This window comes from Rhinopithecus roxellana, chromosome 20, assembly GCF_007565055.1.
Source record: "Rhinopithecus roxellana isolate Shanxi Qingling chromosome 20, ASM756505v1, whole genome shotgun sequence".
In the NCBI taxonomy this organism is placed as follows: Eukaryota; Metazoa; Chordata; class Mammalia; order Primates; family Cercopithecidae; genus Rhinopithecus; species Rhinopithecus roxellana.
In genome coordinates, this window is record NC_044568.1 from 56,538,198 (window position 1) to 56,555,450 (window position 17,253).

Sequence of the window (17,253 nt, forward strand, 5' to 3'; positions counted from 1 at the left end):
AACCAGACGCAAATCCATTCCTCAAATAGACCGGAAGTGTCACCGGATTCTAGTCTCTTCTATAGTAAATACATGAAGTCAAGTCTCCATAAACAAATGCATTATTTTAGGGATGAAGATTCCCTGGACATCAACAAAGCTGGCGGCATTTTTGTTTTGTTTTGCTTTTGTTGTTTTTCTTTTAAACTAGCAGCAGCAACCACAATGGAAACCCCATGGTCTGTTTTGGGGCCAAAACACAAAGCCTTCCTCTAGCCCCAGGATTGCACTGGGCGGTGGGGGCAGGAGTGCCCCACCCGGGCTGAGGGAAGCGCAGCAAATACAGTTTGGGCAAAGACAAAAGGGCGAAGGTTGCAAGTCAGTGGAATGAAAGCCAGTCTGGAGGATCCGAGAGCTGGAATCTTAAATATTCACACCAGGAAGTAATGGCACTAAGTCAGGAGTCAGCTTGGGCCATGCCTGTGTCCCATGCAAAACGGCTTGGCCTGGAAATAGGAGGCAGCTCCACTCTGGGAAGTGACCCATCCGACACTTGCCCCATTGCCTAGACCCATGGGTCTGTACATCAACCAGGCCAGAATGGACTGGGGGACTCCCAAGTCAGCACCCTCAGCACAAGCTAGAGGTTCAATCCCAGCTACATGCCGGCTCAGTCCCAGGAAGGTGTCCCCGACACGGTACAGAATCAAAGGCCAGCTCTATTTGAAAACTGGCCTCCCGGAGAATCCCAGGGTGGAAAGGAGCCCACTCCAGCCAGGTGGTGAGGCGGATCAGCTTGCAGTCCTGTCATTCACTCAACAGCCGTTTCCGGAACACCTACTATGCGTGGGGCCCGGGCCAGCCGCGCTGGCTGTCTCCTCAACCCCAGCCTCTTGCTGGGACCTTGGCAACCAGGCCAGAGAGAAAGGAGGTTCCTCTGAATAGCCTGTTGGCAGGAAGCCCCACATTCTGGGTCTGGTGAGCAGCAATGGATGCAGGCAGGCCCCGTTCTAAAAACCTCAATCTAGGGGGAAAATCTTCCAACCTACCAAGAAGAGGAAAGAACTCACAAGCTTCACCAGAGGGCCAGGAGTCAAAATCAAAACTCAAAGCTCCCACCAGCCAAAAATGGGCCAACCAGAGCATCCAAAAGAATAGTAACTGCAAGGGATTGAAATTCATCAAATAAGCCGAGCATGGTGGCTCACTCCTGTAATCCCAGCACTTTGCGAGGCCGAGGAGGGCAGACTGCTTGAGACCAGGAGCTTGAGACCAGCCTGGGCAACATGGCGAAATGCCATCTCTACAAAACATACAAAAAATTAGACAGGTGTGGCGTTGTATACCTGTAATCCCAGCTAGCAGGGAGGCTGAGGTGGGAGGATCATCTGAGCCTGGGAAGTTGAAGCTGCAGTGAGCCACGATCACGCAACTGTACTCCAGCCTGAGCAACAGAGGTAGACCTTGTCTAAAAACAAACTAGGAATTCACAAGGTATGCAGGAAATCTACAGGAAATAAAGGGAACAGAGGAATGCGTTAAATGACACCATGAGGAAGCAATCCGCAAAACTCAGAATATGGAAAATTCGACAGGGCAGATGACGAACTTACAGAGATTGTAAAACCCTCCGCAAGCAAACACAGGGTGTAGACCACGTCCGGAATCGTCATTGAGCAAACCAATAGTAAAAATCATTAATGAAACAACTAGGGAAATGTGAACATTGGACATTTGATATCAAGGAATTATTGTTAGTTTCTTAGGCATGAGGATGTTATTACATTTATATTTATTTGTTTAAAGATAATTTTTTTTTAGCGATTCCTATTTAAGTCATTTCTAATGAAATAACAGCATGTCAGGGATTTGCATCTAAACAGTGGCTGGGAGAGAGGGAAGCACACAGAGGTAGCTACACCCCAAGACTCATCATGAGCTGGGAACTGTTGAAGCTGATGATGAGTACATGGGGATTCGTTTTACTCCTCCATGCTCTCAGTATATGTTTAAAATTTTCCCAAAATTAGGCCGGGAGCAGTGGCTCATGCCTGTAATCCCAGCACTTTGGGAGGCCGAGGCGGGTGGATCACCTGAGGTCAGGAGTTCAAGACCAGCCTGACCAATATGGTGAAACCCCGTCTCTACTGAAAATATAAAAGTTAGCTGAGTGTGGTGGCATGCACCTGTACTCCCAGCTACTGGGGAGGCTATGGCAGGAGAATTGCTTGAACCTGGGAGGCGGAGGGTGCAGTGAGCTGAGATCTCACCACTGCACTCCAGCCTGGGCAACAGGAAAGACTCTGTCTCACCAAAAAAAGAAAAGAAAGAAAGAAACCCAAAACAAAGGTTTGCGATTTTTTTTTTTTTTTTTTTTTTTTTTAATGAAGGGAAAAAAAAGACATTGATCTTAGACTGGTCCAACACAGTATCTGAGAAAGGCGGTAGTGATGTGTAATTTTGAAAAGACCTGGAATCGCACCTCCAGGACTTAAATCTTGGCTTTGTGCCTGGCTGGTTATGTGACTTTGTGTATGTTCCTTTGCTTGCTAAACCTCAGTTTACTCACCTGCTAAACGGGGCTACTAACAATAGTGTTTCCTCATAAGACTGTCAAAGGATTAAACTAATTCAAGCCAAGTGCTTAGCTGAGAGGACATAATATGCTAGGTGGGAATAATACTACCATTATTGACATTGTCATCATCATCATCATTAGAAAAAACATCAGAGATGAGGGCGGTCATCATGGTCCCACTTGGGCGACTCACATCCAGGGAAACAAGGGCCTTGACACCTGCTCCGTGGAGCTCCTGGGCAGCTGTGAGAAGTGAACATCTCCTCGTCCGCGATCAGACCTTGAGAACTATAATACAAAGAGGATGACAGCCCCGCGGTAGGATGCTGACAGCACTGTCGTCAATACCTTGATGGGGGCTCACAGAGGCAAAGTCAAAGACAAAGTGAGCAGAGCTTTTGCCAAATACCCCATTAAAGATACAGGAAAAGCCTCCTCATCTAAAATCCTAATGGAAATTGATCAGAAAATGAGGTTCAATTTGCCAGCCAGGTCTGCTTCAGTCACAGTTCCTTTGGGGCAGGACTTCTCCACGGGAGCAGGATGCCCGCAGCTCCTGACGAAGGGGCCCCCAGCCACTCACTGCATCAGATCCATCACACTTCCATGCTCCAGCCCACCAGGAGCCCCAGCTGTTCCCTCCCCTCTGGTTAGGGGAGACAGGAAGACAGCAAGCTGAGGGGTCTGGGTCCCAGTTAAGACCCAGCCCCAGAGACGCGCAGCCGCGGCAGGTAGGCCTCAAGAGACATCTGTTGAGACCATGCCCTTGGGTTGTCCAGGCAGCATTCCTGAAACCAGGATCAGAGCCCCCACCCCAACTCTAGGGTAGAGCTCTGCTTAGGGCCGCCCTAGCCCAGCCTGCTCAGGACGACCAGAAGGAGGCGGACAGAGTAGGCAGAAGGGAAAGACAGCCAGACTCTGACCCCCTGAGCACCTGTACATCAGGCACCAACATGAAAGTCATTCCCATTTTCAGAGCTAAAAAACCAGAAGCTCAGAGAGGTGCCAGAGGCAGTGCACACAGGAAGGAGGGAGCCCCAGTGTCAAACCCAAGGGCTGATCTCCAAAGCCAAGCTCCCACCAAAGTGTTATACTGAGCCAGGTGACAGGAAGCAAGCCCCCAGACACACACACACGCAGGGAATTGTGCAGGCTGAGGGCACATCGGCATCATTCTGGTGGGCTCTCCAGCTGGGTGGTCCTGCCCATGCCACATATCTCTGCGCCTGCTTGCCCATCTATAGGATGGAGCTAAAGAGAGCCCTGTAGGGCAATGACAGCTGAGGACACAGGAGGTCTGCCATGCGGGGAGCACCCGGTGTTGGTGACACCTGCAGATACCTGAATGAATCTGTTTTTCATGGGGACCTGCTGGCACTCTGAAGAGTAGATCTTTATTTGAAAAAAGTAAAATGAATGATTCCCTTCCCATCATAAAAGCTGTTGCTCTTAAGGCTAAGTGAAAGGGAACCTGAATTGTATTCAAGAGTTCATTCCTGGGAGTGGGGGAGACTCCATGGTAAGCAAAAAGGGGCCTCTGCTTTCCAAATACCGGATCCCAATGTGCCTCTTCCCAATGAATGCATCATGTGCTTAATTCTGCAAAGGAATGGCGGGCAAGGCCAAGGGAGAACCACTCCAGGCATGACACTTGCTCTCCTAAGCATTTCCCAACCCCAGTGCACAGCTGACAAAAGTATACATCAGAGGGGACCCTGAGACACCATGAGGACCCCCATCCTGGGGCCTCCTCGGGTCCCTCGGGCATGATCAGATCATTCTGCACACCGTCCCAGGCCGGCACGAGCTGTCCTGAGATCTGTCTCACGGAGCACCCTCTCAGTCTGATGGAGAGTATTGAAACTCCCAATGTAGTTTGCAAATACCTATCAATATTCCAGAGGCGCATAACCTTTGACTCAGACATTTCTAGGAATTTTTCCGAGACATTTTTGAATTTGTCTCAAAGATACATACACATGGATAATCACACGGCATTACTTGAAAGAATAAAAGGCTGCAAACACAGCCATTAGTAAGAAAATGACTAAATAGAGCCATGGAGTAGAATGCTCTGTAACCACAAAAAGAGAACGGGGAAGCTTTCCTGATATGCAACCATTCCTCACTACTGTTTAGTGAGAAAATAATATAGGAAAATGTGCACAGGATTCTATCATTTGTTTAAACAAACCAAAAAAAGAAAAAAAAGGAAATAAAAATTTGTATGTATTTGCTTCTATGTACCTAATTATGTCCACAAAGGAGATGATCAGAAACCAGGGATGCTGTGGCCTCTGGGGAGGAGATAAGGCAGCTGGGCCACAGGGCAAGAGGGACTTTTGACTGCATTTCCTTATAGATTTCCTGAGCTGTGCATCATATGAAAGTCCTATCTATTCAAAAATAAATGCACACATTTAATACTTCAAAATAATATAAAGTAGAGGATGCAGCACCCACTTTGTCTCTAGAACAAGGTTGGGGGAGGAATACTCCTGCTTTGTTCCTCTGTTCAATCATCTCTGAGTCCTCCGTTAAGTATGGGTGGATGGGTTGGCATTGCCCAAGGGGGCTTTACTAAAAGCCTGGGAAAACCAAGTGGGAAATGAACCAAGAAAGGCAAAAATCACCTTATCAGTCCAGCCCCAGCAGGCTGGGCCAGTGTCACAGGGAGCAATGGGACTCATGCCCCAGGACTACCGAGCGCTACCCTCACAGCCCTTCCCCAGAACCCAGTTCTCTTGTTCCCCCAAGAACCCCAAATATAAAGCAGGGCAAATGCAAAGTGATCTGCAGATACCCCAACCAGGAGATTTCACTCCAGTCTCCTGGTTAATGTTTATGAGCCTCGTGAATTTGCATTCCACTCCACATCTTTGCACACTTTAACAGCCAAATAATATCTCCAATGACTCCCGAAGTAAATGGTTTAACCTTTTCTCCCTTCACGAAATTGTCTAAAGTGGATGTTCCCACAAAGGGGAGCCACATTTTACATTACACACCAGTTAAATGACTTAACCTTTCCACCCCTCAAGGAAAAGGCTCATTCCGGGAAGATGAGCCACGTTTGAAATTATATATTAAATTACTTAACCTTTTCCCTCTGAATCCACAAGTGGACACACACAGAAGATACACCCAATTTAGCCTATGGTTTCTCAAACTCCTGATACCCTCATAGGCTGCACGTATCCCAGTTTGAGAAACGTAGTTTTAGGCTTCTCTTTATCATCTGCAGAGCGAGGGTACCCAAGACCCCCAGAAAGCCAAGGCTGGGCGGATGATCTTTCTTTTTTATTTCTTTTCTTTTTCTTTTCTTTTTTGAGACGGAGTCTCGCTCTGTCACCCAGGCTGGAGTGCAGTGGCATGATCTTGGCTTACTGCAAGTTCCGCCTCCCGGGTTCATGCCATTCTCCTGCTTCAGCCTCCCTAGTAGCTGGGACTACATGCTCCAGTCAACACGCCCAGCTAATTTAAAAAAATTTTTTTTTTTAGTAGAGGTGGGGTTTCACCATGTTAGTCACAATAGTCTCGATCTCCTGACCTCGTGATCTGCCCGCCGGCCTCCCAAAGTGCTAGGATTACAGGTGTGAGCTACCACGCCCAGCCGATGATCTATCTTTTTTTTTTTTTTTGAGACAGAGTATCGCTCTGTCATCCAGGCTGCGGTGGAGTGGCATGATCTCAGCTCACTGCAACTTCCGCCTCCTGGGTTCAAGTGATTCTCCTGCCTCAGCCTCCCAAATAGCTGGGACTACAGGCATGTGACACCACACCTGGCTAATTTTTAGTAAAGACAGGGTTTCACTATGTTGGCCAGGCTGGTCTCGAACTCCTGACCTCATGATCCGCTTGCCTCAGCCACCCAGAGTGCTGGGATTACAGGCATGAGTGAGCCATTTCAACCTCAAAGTTCCACTTTATTTTCTTCCTACTTGATCATCCTTATATTCGGAAGACTTTTCCCCAATCAAGCTTCTGTTCTTAAGCCATTACTGATTGTTATTTCCATTTCCCATTTTAATCTCCATTTTCCAATGTTATTTCCATAACACAAGGCCAGATTAAAAAAAAAAAAAAAAAACAATACATTGCAATAAAAGGAAGAATGGGCCGGGCGTGGTGGCTCACATCTGTAATCCCAGCTTTTGGGAGGCCGAGGCAGGTGGATCACGAGGTCAGGAGATTGAGACCATCCGGGCTAACACGGTAAAACCCCGCCTCTACTAAAAATACAAAAAATTAGCCGCGCACGGTGGTGGCAGGCGCCTGTACTCCCAGCTACTTGGGAGGCTGAGGCAGGAGAACGGCGTGAACCCAGGAGGCAGAACTTGCAGTAAGCCGAGATCGTGCCACTGCACGCCAGCAAGGGTGACAGAACGAGACTCTGTCTCAAAAAAAAAAAAAAAAAAAAAAAAAGGAAGAATGAGGTTTTCCTGTGTAATGAAATAGCTGAGCATAACTGAGGCAAGATCCACCTCTTTTTTTTTTTTTTTTTTTTTGAGATGGAGTCTCGCTCTGCCGCCCGGGCTGGAGTGCAGTGGCCGGATCTCAGCTCACTTCAGCTCACTGCAAGCTCCGCCTCCCGGGTTCACGCCATTCTCCTACCTCAGCCTCCCGAGCCTCCCGAGTAGCTGGGACTACAGGCGCCCGCCACCACGCCCGGCTAGTTTTTTTTTTGTGTGTGTGTGTGTGTATTCTTTTTTTTTTTAGTAGAGACGGGGTTTCACCGTGTTAGCCAGGATAGTCTCGATCTCCTGACCTCGTGATCCACCCGTCTCAGCCTCCCAAAGTGCTGGGATTACAGGCCTTGAGCCATCGCGCCCGGCCAAGATCCACGTCTTAAGAACAGAGGTCAAGATCTCAGTAGGACTTTGTGAAGGTCAGGAAATTTTTCTGGGGGCCCTTGCTCATTACTATCTTCTCAGACTCCAAATCAGCAAGTACTGGTCAAGATCAGAATGGTCCTGAGTGTAGGCTCAGGATCACACAGGCCTAGATCAATCAGCTTTGCCAGTTTCTAACTGTGTGAGCTGCAGGAAGTTCCTTAACCTCTCTGAGCCTTGGTTTCCTAATCCATAAAATGAGGCTAAGAGGGGTTCCACTCGTTAGGGTTGCAGGAGGATGAATAAAGACAATGTGTGTAAACCACTCAGCAATGTGACCAGCATGTAATAAGCACTCAATGAACGGCCGTTCTTATTGTTCCTGATTTATTTTATTTTATTTTGAGATGCAGTTTCGCTCTTGTCGCCCAGGCTGGAGTGCAATAGCACAATCTAAGCTCACCGCAATCTCCACCTCCTGGGTTAAAGTGATTTTCCTGCCTCAGTCTCCCAAGTAGCTGGGATTACAGGTGTGCGCCACCATGTCCGGCTAATTTTTTGTTTTGTATTTAATAGAGACAGGGTTTTGCCATGTTGGTCAGGCTGGTCTCAAACTCATGACCTCAGGTGATCCACCTGCCTTGGCCTCCCAAAGTGCTGGGAATATAGGCATGAGCCACCGCACCCAGCCTGTTCCTGGTTTAAACCAGCCACTCTTTCACTGAGGAGAGACTCAAAGAGAGACCCAGGGTCCAAGAGGAAAATGATCTTGGCCAAAGTTTCTGTGCAGAGTTCCCTGACACTACTCATAACTTTCTTCACACAGTCTGAGGGAAATAGACAAGGCTTTCAGTTCCCAAACCAATAAAGCACTAATGCTCCAAGAAGGACCAGAAACTCGGCCCAGCAGGTCCCAGCTGAGGCTCTGGGGCCCACAGACTCTGCTGCCTTTGAAAACCAGGGTGCAAATGGACAAAACAGACAAGATCAGCAGCTCTCCAGGCGTGGAGTCTGGAGGACCAGGCCCACATGGAAGCAAGAACAGGCAGAAGCGAAACAGCACCATGGCCTCCACACAGGCCCAGTTCCCCCCTTTTTCAGAACACGGGGGATTCCACTTTCCTTCCCTCTCCACCCACCCCTGTAAGTTATAGGTGTGGTTACGTGACTTGCTCTGGCCAATGAATCATGAATAGTGACGTGTGTCCTGTACAAGCGGCCACACCCCTGTCCTGACTCCAGGACAGCAGAAGCACATGTTGAGACAGGCCCTCCATCGGCTGGGTCACTGCATCATCAGATGAGCAAGGCGCCCTACTGATGTGCCCTGGACATTTGGCATGAAGGAGAAATAAACCTCAGGTGTGTGGAGCAGCTGCACTGCCTGTTACCGCGGCAACAGCCCAGCCTCACTGGCTGATTCAAGGGGTCAAAAGAGCAGGGTCTAAGGCGGCACTTCCCAAACTGTCTGTGGGAAAAGACCCATTTTTATTTTATTTCCAATCCACTGTAGACCAATATTTTTGAAAACCGTAATTAAAATTTCATTGGAATGTCAAAATGTTAAAAGGTTTCCACACCCTCCCTCTTGCTCTCCTCATTTCTCTCCCTACAGGCTGGTTACGAGCTCTGCAGAGGGGCACAGATTGGGACCAACCACTCGTGGAATGGCATAGACCACAGACTACAGCACAGGTGGGCTCCAGGCCCTGCTGGCCATTTTTTCTTTTCTTTTTTTTTTTTTTTTGGAGACAGAGTCTCACTCTGTCGCCCAGGCTGGAGTGCAATGGCGCAGTCTTGGCTCACTGCAACCTCTGCCTCCCGGGTTCAAGCGATTCTCCTGCCTCAGCCTCCCTAGTAGTTGGGATTACTGGCACCCACTACCATGCCCGGCTAATTTTCGTATTTTTAGTAGAGACAGGGTTTCACCATGTTGGCCAGGGCAGTCTCAAACTTTTGACCTCAAGTGATCCACCTGCCTCGGCCTCCCAAAGTGCTAAGATTACAGGTGTGAGCCACGGCACCCAGCTCTGCTGGCCATTTTCTATTTCCTTTTTTCCTTTTTTTGAGACAGAGTCTCACTCTGTCACCCAGGCTGAAGTGCAGTGGCACGATCTCAGCTCACTGCAACCTCTGCCTCCCAGGTTCAAGCAATTCTCCCGCCTCAGCCTCCCAAGTACCTAGGATTACTGGTGCCCACCACCGCACCAGGCTAATTTTTGTTTTTTTAGTAGAGATGGGGTTTCACAACGTGGGCCAGGCTGGTCTCAAACTTCTGACCTCAAGTGATGTGCCTGCATCGGCTTCCAAAGTGCTGAGATTACAGGTGTGAGCCATTGCGCCCAGTCCCACTGAGCTTTTTCTTCTAACACTGGTGAAATAACTGAGCCTTCCCAAGCCTCACCTCTCCATTTATAAAATGAGAGTTTGCATGTGAGGATTTAAATATAAAGCCCATGGAGCACAGGGCCAGGTGCGAACAGGCCCTCATTACACGTCAGCTACTCAGCCATATCCTGTTCTGTTCCCCGGTGACAACGTCTGTCGCCAACAGGCCTGGCGATCCGCTCAGGGATCTGGAGGGGGGCCATGGGGTTCAGGCAACCTCAGAGCAAGGCAGTGGGTTGAGATTCAGAATTCACTTCTAGACATCCACTGTGAGATAAGGTGATCAGACTGGTACCTTGTTAAGGGGCAGAAGGTCGGGCGCCGTGGCTCACGTCCTATAATCCCAGCACCTTGGGAGGCCGGGGCAGGAGGATTGCTTGAGCTCAGGAGTTCAAGAGCAACCTGAGTAACATAGAGCTGTCTCTACAAAAAAATTTAAAGATTCACCAGGCACTGTGGCATGTATCTATGGTCCCACCTGCTCGGGAGGCTGAGGTGCGAGGATGGATGCCTTGAGCCTGGCAGGGGTCAAGGCTGCAGTAAGCCATAATTGTACCACTGCACTCCAGTCTGGGTGCAGAGAGACCCTGCCTCAAAAAATAAACATTAAAATAAAAGAGGCAGAGGTATCGGGGGCTAGGCAGGCGACCCAGTGATCCACTGAGACCAGGGATAACATCGACTGCTCATACCACGGGGAGAATCTTCACCATCAAGCACCCTGCTGTCACACGGCAGAGCCCCCGATGGTGACCCAGGGCTGTGTTCACTCCAGAGCAGGGTAACCATGTATCCCGGTTTTCCTGGGACTGAGGGATCTCCTGGAATTCAAGACTTTCAGCATAATGGGGACAGTACTGGGCAAATCAGAGCAAACTGGGCACCGTACTACAGGGCCTGTGTTCTGTAGCCATAATATTTCGGATGTGCTGAACTAGGGCAGCTCTTTAATAAAACATCAACCAGGAGGCCAGAGTAGACCTCTGGCTGCTTAACAGACTGCCTGGGAAAGCCACATCCCACGACATCACACAAACATATCTAAGGACAGAGAGACAGGGCGTGATGGCTGCAGCATAAAAGATAAAGTGATTACCCAGCTTCGCAGCGACAGCAATGGCTCCGCACCGCCTGGGGACTGGCTCTGCCCTCAGGCCTGTTCAGGAATGGAAACTGCTAAATACCGGTCACATAACCAGAAGGCTTTTTCTTCCTTCTCTTTTGTTTTGTTTTTTTTTTTTTTTGCATTCAAACAATAGGTAATCAGAATCTGCTTGGTTAACAGCCATATTGTCATAATTTGCCAAACAAAGCAATGGGAGTATGATGATAACGGTAACACTTTGCATTTCTCAGAAGCGCAGGTCTTGGAAGTGACTTAATTTCCCAGAGCCTGCTGGCTGTCTTCTGTCTGGGTCCTCCCCATCCTTCCCCGGCCATCAGCATGACGCCCAAATGCCTGGCGCAAGTGACAGGCCCATGGATCGCTGGGTGAATGAGTTAATGAATGAGGACATTTCCGTTCTCCGGGTAACCCAGGCACCCCCAGGCGAGCCAGGGTGGGTGCTCTGTGGCCATGTCACCTCCCCCTCCATTGCTCATATGGAGGCAGTGCCACCATGTCCCCAGGACTGTCCTGAATACTCAATACATAAGCTGACCATGTAATCTATGAATGAAATGAAGCATCACTGATCACTTTACTAGGACTGTAAACTGGGACTGTCCCAGGCAAAACAGGACAAGTGGTCACCTCACTGATGTAGCATCTCACCTAATCCTTGTTACACTGAGAGTGCCAGGCCAGGTCCCATGTCCAGACTCCATGGTCTGAAGCCCAGTCCTGCCTCCTAGCAGCTAGGTATGTTACTTAACCTCTCTGAACCTCAGTTTCCCCATCTGAGTGAGGCAGTAGCTGCCCCTTAGGGCTGCTCTGCAGACCACTCTTTAAAAGTTGCAACACTTAGAATAGGGCCTAGCATGTAGTAGAAGCCACACATGTGTTGACTGAATAAAAAAGTCCTCCCATCATCCCCAGGATTATTGCCATTCCATAAATCAGCCAAAGAAGTCACAAGGACTTAAGTGACTTGCCAGTTAGTAGCAGAATGGCTTACGCCTGCAATCCCAGCACTTTGGGAGGCTGAGGCAGGCGGATCACTTGAGGTCAGGAGTTCAAGACCAGCTTGGCCAACAGGGTGAAACCCCGTCTCTACTAAAAATAGAAAAATTAGCTGAGCATGGTAGCATGCACCTGTAATCCCAGCTATTCGGGAGGCTGAGGCAAGAGAATCACTTGAACCTGGGAAGCAGAGGTTGCAGTGAACTGAGATCATGACACTGCACTCCAGCCTGGGTGACAAAACAAGACTCCGCCTCAAAAAAAAAAAAAAAGAACCAGAGTCAAACCTAAGCATCAACGCCCATGCTCCATCCACCCTGCAATCCTGCCCCCGACTCCACTCCACCCCCGGCTACCACATTTGCTCTCCCCATTCAAGATTTTAGGGCTGTTCTGCAGATGATGCTATTTAATAGCGTAACCTTACAAGTCGAGTAAGAAGGAGTGCGAGGAGTCCAATACAACGCGTGGCACAGGGGAAGGCCAGAGCTTCCCCGGGGCCAAGGAGGGGCTTCAGGTCTCCTGAGGCTGTGTGGCACATGCAAAGCAGGAGGCACCGGTCCCAAAATAGGACGGGCATTTGCTGCCCGTGCGTCACAACCCAAACTTGTTCTCCTTTTTCTCTTCTTGCCAAATTACTCGATCTCAGAAATTCCTTAGCAAGACAAGACTGAAATGCAATCTCCAACCCCATCGGGCCCAGTGGAATTTCACCAACACAAATTGCTGCGTTCTCCAGGAAAACGGAGGACGCTGGCCTGAAGTTTCAGATTCTCAGTAGGTCTTAGAAAGCTCCGGCACTTGAGCAGCTCCTGGAAGTGGCAGGAAGTGGTTACTCTTTGCTTATTTTCCAAAGGATAACCACCAGATTTGCTCGTAAAAACTTGCTAACCAATTGGCAGAGGGCACCTGCGCAATCCAATGATTTCTCATCTCCTGGGGTTTTCTTCTTTTGTTAGTTCAACTCGTGAGGCCTTCAAAGACGCAGACGCACAGGCCTTGCCTTGACCCATGCAAAGAAGGAAGGAAAGAAAGAAGGAAGGGAGGGAGGAAAGGAAGGGGAGTAGGGGAAGGAGGGAAAGGAAAGAAAATGGTGGGCGGGGGTGGGCACAGCGGCTCATGCCTGTAATCCCAACACTTTGGGAGGCCGAGGCAGGCAGATCATTTGAGGTCAGGAGTTCAAGACCAGCCTGGCCAATATGATGAAACCCAGTCTCTACTAAAAATACAAAAATTAGCTGGATGTGGTGAAACGTGCCTGTAGTCCCAGCTACTCAGGAGGCTGAAGCAGGAGAATTGCTTGAACCCGGGAGGCAGAGGTTGCCGTGAGCCAAGATCGCACCACTGCACTCCAGCCTGGTGACAGAGTGAGACTCCGTCTCAAAAAAAAAAAAAAGAAAAGAAAAGAAAAGAAAAGAAAGAAAAGGGGGAGGAAGGAAAGAGGGACGGAGGCAAGAAGGGAGGGAGGGAGGGAGGGAGGAAGGAAGGAAGGAAGGAAGGAAGGAAGGAGGGAGGGAGGGAGGGAGGGAGGGAGGGAGGGAGGGAAGGAAGGAGGGAAGGAAGGAGGGAACGAAGGAAAAAAGGGAGGAAAAAGGGAGGAAGAAAGGAAACTTTGATAAAGAATCAAAATTCACCAAAAGAATCGTTAAGCCACAGCCCATGGCTTCATGTTCACCGATGCTCAGGCAGGACTGTGCACCAGCTCTAAAAGATGCCAGAGGCTGGGGCTGGCAGGACACGGAGGGAGGGAAAGAAGAGCAGAGCCCAGGGAGTGGTTGAAGAAGGCCGATTGCCCCAGGGCGACTGGGTATGTTCTGCATCAGGAAAGAGAAGGAAGAAAGGGCTCCTCCAGAAGCGAGCCGCCCAAGCAAAGCAGAGAGCCAGGTGAAGCCAAGAGTGCGTGGGGAGACCCAGAAGTCAAGGGCAGTGGAGTTTGGATGCCTCCCATAGGGCCAAAATAGGAGAGTCTCGCCCGGGCTGACAGGCCCAGACTTGAATCTGAATGCCACAGGCAACAACTGTGAGTTGCTGGGCAGGACCGGAGCTGCCGCCCCCAAAACTGTTTCAGATTCAGAGGGCGTTGCTAGGGTGCAGTGGGGGTAAAGGACTGGAGGGGGAAGCTTGAGTTTCCTCCACCACTTCTCAGGGAGCCTTTGGGGAGCCACCTCCGCTCCCTGGGCGGAGGCCACATGCCAGCTCAGTCTGCTATGGACATTCCCAGATTCTTGAAGGCTGGGATGGGGGCACGTGCCCTGGGCCAGCCCAGAAGATGGATGACAAGGAAGCTACATGGGAACTGGGACAGGCGGATGCTAAGATGAGGAGACAGCTTGGCCAGGGCTGCCTCCCACCCAGAGGTCACCACCAGGTCCAGATCTGTGCACTCACTTCCCTCCAGAACTGGGCACTTGGGAGAAATCAGAGAATATCCTAGAAGGGACTCTGAAAGGGAGCTGGAGATTGGGACGAAGCTTGGGGCACATGTGTACATGGGTGTGCAAGTGGTGTGTGTGCAGAGACAAGTATGTTCTCCAGTATGTGTGCCGAGTGTCCTTCCATGCATAGGTGTGAGACATGTGCATCCACGACCTTGAGATTGAGTGCTCATGGCCATATGTGTATACTGCGAGGGGATGTGGCCATGCTGGGACACGTTCACAGTGTGAATGGTGCATGCATGCGTCCACATCTTCAACAGGCAAACAGCATTGAGTCAGGGCCAAGAGCCTGGACTGGAGCCTTGAGCACACGATCTAACTTCTCTATACCAATCTAACTGGTCTATGCCTCAGTTTTCTTATCTGTGAAATGGGGCTAGTTAACAGAAACTACCTCCTAGTGTTGACAGGGGGATTAAATACATTCGAATTTGTAAAGCACTCAGATGTTTGTATCTGGTGTCCTACTAAATGATACATATGTATGTGTTAAAAAATAAATGCATACGTGTGGGTGAGTGGTCGCACAGCTGGGAACCTGTCTGTATGGAGAGGTGTGTGCCATGCAGACTAACTGGGACTGTGTGCACACACAGGTGCAGGAAGATGTGGATTGGGTGTGCACGGATGTGCAAGAGGGAGGTGTGTCTGCCCATTTGCAAACGTGTGGACTGTGTGTATCCATGACGCCCGGGGGAGTGCATGCCAGGGCCCAGGACATGTCTGCTCAAGAACCATGGGGCGTATGCACGCAACCATGTGTGTGCACGTGGGGTATGCATGTGTGTGCACGTGGGGTATGCAAGTGTGTGCAGTCACATTCTAGGGCACATGTGTGTAGGCACCTGGGCAAGGGCATGGAAGGACAGGAGCGTGGGTCAGGTGGAAAGACCCTCGCAGAGTGAGGCACGAGGAGCAGAGGCCTGATAACCCCCGTGAGAAAGCAGGACCACTGGGCAGAGGCAGAGTGGCCCCCTCAGAGCTGCAGAGCAGCCCCAGGGAGACTTGGTGCAGAGGTGAGGACCCAGACCAAAAAGGCCAGGGGACAAGGGCCACATCTCACTCAGGCCTGTGCCCAGCCCCTGGCACTGGACCGTGCTCAGGAAGCTGGAAAGGAAGGAAGGAGAGAGTGTGCCCAAGGGAGGGACACAGACCCCACCATGACAAGCACCATCCTCAGGTCACGTCCCGGGCTCCACATCCATCATTTCCTTGAACCCTCTTGACTGTCCTAGAAGGAGCGTCATCCCCACGTTTTCAGACAAGGAAGCTGAGTTCTATGGTTAAAACATCTGCCCAGAGGCCCAATGCTAGGGAGCAGCAGGTTCCAACCCGGCTGGGTCTGACCTCTGTCCTCAGAGCCACCATGCTACTCTGAGAATGAATGAATGAACCAACACATGCATGCATGAATGAATGAACAGACCAACAAAGAACAATGAAAAGGAAACCGAAACTTAGTGCCCGGAAGAGGAATAAAATAAGGGAAGCACCGGAGAGTCGGCAGGCACCGCCTGGAGAAGCCTCTGGGGGGACTGCAGCTGGAGCAGCAGTCATGGTGGTCTGCAGGGGACCCAGGAGCCCATGCTGCACAGGCAGAAGGAGCTTTCTTTGTAGGCCTTGAGGCTGCGGCAGCAGAGGAGACAGTGGGGCACCTGTGTGGGCCAAGGCTCGCAGAGCACAAGCCCCGTGGCTTCACTAGCAGGGCCAGGCCACTGAGTCTTCAGCACCAATTCAGAAAACTGGCATTCCGCACTCTATGCGAGTCCTGTGGGATTTGGGGTTAACAAGACCTTGGCTGCCAAGGCCCAGACACCCTCGGGGAGCCAGTCTGCCGAGGCCTGGACATCACTGGCAAGATGGGTTATTATAGTGACTTCTCCAAGCTGGCTGTGTCCTAAGGACCCATAGGGCTCAAGCTAATGGAACAATGAGACAGTCACCGTGCTTCCAGAAACCCTTCTGGACGCCACCAGCTGGGTTCAAGGGTTCTTTAGAAACAGTTCCTAGAGACCCCTACTTAGAATGAGCTCCAGCTCTAAGTGGCCTTGGAAAAGTGGCTCAACCTCACTGAGCCCCAAGTTGTTCCTACACAGTAAGAATCACTCATCCATGAAGGGTTATTGGTGGAGAGGACCAGTACAAGGTATGAAAAACACACCTCAGAAGACAGGTAGCAGGTCCTTCCAAGTGACAGCTGTTCTCGTAAATGGCAGCTATCGGAGGTCTGGGTCTGCCTGAGCCCCAAGCTACTGAGTCCCCAGGGCTATGCAAGGCTGTCAGGCAGGGGTTGGGGGAGGGTGGACCATTGCATAGGCACCACCAGCTCCAGCCGCCCCATCATTGTGCCTGGAGGCCCAGGGTCTACACCTCCCTCTCCTGAAGGGGTGGCCTGCTCCTCCACACCTGTGGGTGTTTCTCGTTAGGTGGAACGAGAGACTTGAGAAAAGAAATAAGACACAGAGACAAAGTATAGAGAAAGAAAAGCGGGGCCCAGGGGACCGGCGCTCAGCTTACAGAAGACACAGGCCGGCACCGGTCTCTGAGTTCCCTTAGTATTTATTGATAATTATCTTCACCATCTTAAAGATAAGAGAGTGGCTGGACAATAGGATCATTGTAGGGAGGAAATCAGCAGTAAGACATATGAACAAAAATCCCTGTGACATGAATAAGTTTAAAGGAAAATGCTGTGCCTTGAGATGCATATGCAAACTCTCCATAAACCTTTTAGCAGCATTGCTCCAGCAAGTCCCACCTTATTCCTAAAGGCGGTTTTCTCCTTGCCCAGTAAACAAAGCAATACAATCGGGTTTTACACAGAGATGTTCCATTGCCCAGGGACAGGCAGGATTTTTAACCAGCAAGCTGCCTTCAGGTACTTGTTTAACAAAGACACATCCTGCACAGCCCAAT

At 50.2% G+C, this 17,253-nt stretch overlaps 1 protein-coding gene across 1 annotated transcript in view; it reads right to left on the reverse strand.

The window, feature by feature from the left end:
* Window positions 1-17,253, reverse strand: part of CMIP (c-Maf inducing protein) — a 271,489-nt gene that overhangs the window by 199,442 nt on the left and 54,794 nt on the right. The window lies entirely within an intron of this gene.